This window comes from Vipera ursinii (assembly GCF_947247035.1).
Source record: "Vipera ursinii genome assembly, chromosome: 2".
NCBI classification, from domain to species: Eukaryota; Metazoa; Chordata; class Lepidosauria; order Squamata; family Viperidae; genus Vipera; species Vipera ursinii.
The window spans coordinates 23,052,393-23,058,569 of record NC_139513.1 but is presented as its reverse complement, the minus strand read 5'-3'; the positions used below and the strand labels follow the sequence as shown (position 1 = coordinate 23,058,569).

Here is a 6,177-nt window from a genome sequence, read left to right as displayed (position 1 = left end):
CCTCCTAAAGGTAAAGGTGGTAGCATTGTGCCTTGTCATTGGCGTTGTCCTTCAGTAGTTGTTGCAGGCAATCAATGACCTTTTTGCTATAACTGCTGGTAAGATCTTTCTTGGTGTATGACAGCTTACTCAAACAGAAAGAACTTTTTATCCAAAGGACTGCATTTTACAATAACACCAGAACAGCTACCAATTGTAAGCCTCATCACAGCCAAAAAGTCAGCTATCAGGAACAACAACCTGGCAGAACCAGACAGTAATTAAGCTCAGGACACATCTAACTCCAACAACTTGCCGACCTTGGCCATGGTTAGTTGTTACTGACCTCTCAATGCCTTGTGCTGCTAAGGGCTTCTGTGTTGATCCTAGGGACGGGTCCCTTAGGATGTGGGTGCCTCCAGCGTGGCTTGCTGGTAGGCAGGGAGGGGAATGTGGTTCCTACCAGGGCACTGATGCCTGGTCTTACCCCTAGTGACTCTTGGCTCTTTCTTCCTTAGCCTTTGTCGCTACTGTTATGTTCTGGGATCTTTGAGGCATTGACGAGGCAAAGGTGAAAGTAACAACACTTTTATTAGGTTAACACAGAAGCAGCCCTAACAGCCACTTAACTTCAATTTATACGGACCGCTGATAGGTGGCGGCCAATGGAATTAAAGCAGTTATTCCCGCCCAAAACACAAGCTTACAATTCTGCAGACAGGCAGTCTGGAGTTTAAACATACACGGCAGTTGTATATTTATAACTATTCCCAAGTAATTTACATCAATACATAACATTTATTTATTTTATTTATTAATTTTGTATATTTATAACTATTTATAACTATTTTGTATATTTATAACTATTCCCAAGTAATTTACATCAATACATAACATTTATTTATTTTATTTATTAATTTTTTTTTATACCGCCCTTCTCCCGAAGGACTCAGGGCGGTGTACAGGGCAACATCAACCATCTATAATTTTTTTTAACACACAAAACCCTTGTGGTTCTCCTTTTCCAAAAACTCATACTTGATTCTGTTTTTCATAGCTTAATTTAGAGTACTGTTTCTGATTCTTGGCAATTTCACTGATGGTTCAGCATTATGGAGTGTCAGTCCTAGAATTCCATAGCCAATGTAGACATTGATGTAAATTTCTTGGAAATTGACAAGATTGGAAACATGTAGTAAAACTTTTTGGTGATAGCCAGCAGATGGCACCATTTAGATGATCATGAAGTTGGACTTGGTGAGTGCCTGGAAATAATTTTGCATTGGATTTCTGTACTACTAGTAGCTCTGAAAGTCTATTAGCTTATTAGCCCAATGGACAGCAGGGCAAGATCTAAATCAATAGTTAATCAATCTATTAATTCATATAGTTACGTGTTGAAGCAAATTGACAAAAAGGTAGAGTTTTATTGAGCTGAGTTAAGGGAATTTCCTCTTCTTTTCCATAGAAACATCATGTTCACAATCAATTAAAATAGGGCTTTTCAACCTTTTCAGAGATTGTACCATTTTTAGGACAGGACAATATTTGAATACCACCAATGCTTAGCAAGGTGTCAAAAACTGGAAGACTAAAAAAAGGGAGTGGGGAATTTTGGGTTTTACTGTTAGATTCATTTGTTCTTATAGAAATGGCTAGTTTATAATATTATGGAAAAGTAAAAACCTGAGGTTTAATGTTAATGCTTCCTTCTAGTGCAACAGAGAAAGTCAATGCCTTTTCTTTTTTCCTTCTCCCTCTCACTTTTTTCCTTTTTTTCTTTCACCCTTTGCTTGCAAAAGCCCCTCTCTCTCACACACACACACATTCTCCCAGAAAGCCTTTCCTCTGTCTCTCTCTATCACACACATTTTCCCAGAAAGCCTTTCCTCTGTCTCTCTCTATCACACACATTCTCCCAGAAAGTCTTTCCTCTCACACATACACACACATTCTCCCAGAAAAACTTTCCTCTCACACATACACACACCTTCTTCCAGAAAGCCTTTCCTCTCTCACACACACACCTTCTCCCAGAAAGCCTTTCCTCTCTCACACACACACATTCTCCCAGAAAGCCTTTCCTCTCTCTCACACATGTTCTCCCAGAAAGCCTTTCTTCTCTCACACACATGTTCTCCCAGAAAGCCTTTCCTCTGTCTCCCTCTATCACACACATTCTCCCAGAAAGTCTTTCCTCTGACTCTGTCACACACATTCTCTCAGAAAAACTTTCCTCTCTCTCACACACACACCTTCTCCCAGAAAGCCTTTCCTCTCTCTCACACATGCACATTCTCCCAGAAAGCCTTTCCTCTCTCTCACACACGTTCTCCCAGAAAGCTTTTCTTCTCTCACACACATTCTCCCAAAAGCCTTTCCTCTGATACTCTTACACACATTCTCCCAGACTTTGTTCTGACTCACACACATTCTCCCCTGAAGTCTTTCCTGTGACTCTGTCACACACCTTCTCCCAGAAAGCCTTTCCTCTTTCTCTCTCACACACACATTCTCCCAGGAAAACTTTCCTCTCTCTCACACACACAACTTCTTCCAGAAAGCCTTTCCTCTCTCTCTCACACACAAACACATTCTCCCAGACTTTCCTCTGCCTCTCTCTCACACATTCTCCCAGAAAGCCTTTCCTCTGACTCTCTCACACACACTCCCAGAAAGCCTTTCCTCTCTCTCTCTCTTTCACACACACATTGTCCCAGAAAGTCTTTCCTCTCTCTCTCACAAACAAACACACATTGTCCCAGAAAGCCTTTCCTCTGTCTCTCTCACACACTTCTCCCAGAAAGACTCCACGCCCCTCTCTTTCTCCTCACCGCTTCTCCGACAAAAGCCTTTTCTCTTCTGTCTCTTTCTCTGGAGTCTCTTTTTTCTCTCCCTTTCTGGCCAAAACTGTCTCCTTTTATGCAGCTCCTCTCTCATGGCAAGTCCTGCACTGCACAGCTTTAGCTCATTCTCTCCCCTGCTACTCTTGTGTAGGCTAGGCAGGCTCGTGTACCACCTGCCAGGTGCCAATGTACCAAAAAAGCCCTGAATTAAAACTATGATTTAACAGGCGCATATTAGGATTAAAAAGCTTAAACGAATTCTTGAATAAGTAGCTTCATAGCAGCATTAATGGATAAAGAATTTCTGCCGCCTCATTGTAAGGTATCTGGTAAACATTGCTGGGTTCACAAAGGGCATAATTTGGCATGGAGCTTGGATTTAGTACAATAAAGCGCATGTGCTTAACTATATTCCTAGAATGTAGTACTAAGTATGTAGTACTTGGAATTTGACAAAAGAATAGTGTAAAGGGATTCTATATGCCTTTATTATAGCTAAAAGATGATACTGCAGCATTGGAAAGATAAATGTATAGGCCCATTCACTCTATGGATTAAAGACTTGATTGCACTTAGATAAAATAAGATAACCTTCATTGTCACTTTTTCAGTTTTAACACTGGCACATATTTAAAAAAAAATGAAATTCTGATACCCGCTCTTAAAAGAATATATATATATATCCATACACAGATATTTACGTGTGTTGTATACATACATGCATACACACAAAATCACAGTCCATTTTGAATACAAAGCAGAAAAAAGAGTATTGAGAATTAACAAGGTTGATACTGAAAGAAATATTTACAACCCCCCCTCAATATTTCCCCCTCCCATATTTCCTATAAAAATCAACCAAAAGGGAAAAGCCTCCAGAGAAAGAAAAGCCAAACCACTAATAGAAACTGCCTAGGGCTCATATTTCAACCAGACACTGTAATAAAACACTAACCGCAGAGAGCCTGCCCTTACTTAAAGAGATAACAAGCTTATTAAAAGCGGCCTGAAGGGCCCCATTCATAAGGAAACAAATAATACCGGCAGAAACCCATTCAAAACTAATTCTTTCAAAACCCCTTGCAGCAAGATTTGGACAAGTAACAAAAGCAGAATGACAGAATTGGAACCCCCTCACCCCAAAATCCAACACAGGACATGACCATCAGCCACAATAGAAGTTACCCAGCACTCTTTTAGAACACAAAGGCCATATTGCACAAACCCCAAACTTCAAAACCACAGAACCATATAAGAACCCTTCCACTCACCCAGTTGGTTGTTCAGTTGACCCAGAACCAAACTGCTGAGTGCTACTTCACTCCTGCAAATAAAGATCTCCGCTCGAGTAGCTGGCTTCGTCTCATCTATTTCAAATGGCGGCAGTGCTTTGGGGTTTCTTCCCCCCCCCTCTTCATGGTGTGATCTCCCAGCTGGAAAGCGAGCCCCTGCTTTTTCTTTCAACAATAATATAGGATACAAAGCTATTACAGAATCTAGTTGTTCTGTGTCCGATACCATGAAGCCTCCTCCCAGAAGGTAACAAAGAAAACCTGGTCATGGAGAGGATGTATAAACCTTTCAGTTTAAATCTTACTTTTAAAAAGTGTATATTTTTAAAGTACTGGAATATGCTCCCCAAAGAATGAATCGAGTGAAACTTTCATGACATTTACTGATATTTTTAGAGCACACAAAAAAATAAGACTAGGAAATAATGTCAGGTTGGCTGGTAATTCATTGAGATTTCTTTCTAGGTTACTGGAAAGGAACTTCTCTCATAACTTTGCCATATTGTTGGCCATCAAGATCTATTTTAACAGATTGAAAATGATGGGGCAATCAAAACTCCATCACACTTTATATATGTACATTCCATGTGAACATGTTAAAAAGAGGAAAGAGAGCATAGCTTCGAATCCGGACAGAGAATTGATGGAAGCATATTCCTTCTACTATCCATTTGGTCAGAGGGAAGCACATTGATTGGCTCACAATGTTCTCTCAGTGCTCCCAAAATTTTGAGATTGGCAGATGTAAGGTAACTACAGGCTGATTTTGCAATGCTTATGAGGTTTCGAAGGTGGACATGCCAGTTATGAAGGACTGATATCTTAGTATTTCCTTGGAATTTCAGTCCTGAATTTTTTAAAAAAGAAACTGGACATATTAAATCCATTGGACTTTTCAGATGCAGTTGACTGTCATGAGTGCTCTAAAGCATGAGTGCTGTCATGTGTGCTCTAAATTAAAAAAGCAGTAGAGATCAATGTATCCCCAAGATTATGGTCTTCCTAGCTTATGAAGAACTTCTGGGAATCGCTTCATGTTTCTATGACCTGTGCTAAAGTCAACTTACATTTCTGATTTTGAGAATCTTCATCAAATTCCTACATACACCATTGGCGAAAGCAACAACTGGAAGCTAACCTACTTCCTCCTGCTTTCCCTCTTATCTTCCTTTCTACACTGACCAACCTCAGACAGTGATTTGCCTTTAGCATCATCTTTTCAGTTTATCTCTCTGCTATGCTGGCCAAAACTCTGGCTGTAATGTTGACATTCATAGCTACAAAGCCAGGAAACAGATTGAAGACATGGTTGGGGAGGAATTTGCCAATGGCTATTGCACTCTGTGACTTTGTTATTCATGTGCATGGCTTGGAGTGGAATTTCTCCTCCATTACACTCAAAACCAAGGGTCTTTATTGTCTCAGACCTATAGACAAAATATTAACAGACTGAGGACTCTACTATCTGCATCTTCAATCTACTTCAATATACTCTGTGAACTATCACCCTCACTATTCCCAGACTGGACAGTTGATACTGCAATGCAATAAAGGGTCTATCCATGTTTTACAGCGCTCTTGGTTACATGGGCATTCGAACAGCCATCTGTTTCACTGTGGCTTTCCTAGACAGAGAATTACTAGGAGGTTTCAATGAAATCAAGTTGATCATCTTCGGTATACTGGTCTTTTGCAATGTTTTGGTGTCCTTCTTGCCAAGCTACTTGAGCATTAAAAGAAAGTAAATAATAGCTGTGCAGATCTTCTCCATCTTGGAGGGATAGTGGGCTGTATCTTCCTTTCCAAGTGTTAAATGCTTGTATTGTAGCTTTATCTGAATGCCAAAGAGCATCTAATGATGAAAAGAAGAAAGTAATAGTTTCAGAACAGATTCAATGGTGAAGGGTTTTTCAGTGAATCTTCTACTGTTGGGAAGAAAGCCAATCTTGTAAATTATGAATGTATACAAATGAAACTACCAGTAATTATCTATTGAGAATTCTTCATAATTTCACTGAAAATGGAGCAGTACATTAATGAGCCAATTTAGATTGCAATAT

General features: G+C 39.8%; 1 long non-coding RNA gene across 1 annotated transcript; it reads right to left on the bottom strand.

The window, feature by feature from the left end:
• Nucleotides 1–837: 837 nt before the first annotated feature.
• On the bottom strand, nucleotides 838–3,337 carry LOC310636550. The gene is made up of 3 exons (XR_014491744.1): nucleotides 2,491–3,337; nucleotides 2,129–2,449; nucleotides 838–2,093 (listed from the first exon to the last, which is right to left on the bottom strand). It is a non-coding gene; the product is annotated as an uncharacterized lncRNA (long non-coding RNA).
• Between the last annotated feature and the right edge of the window lie 2,840 nt (nucleotides 3,338–6,177).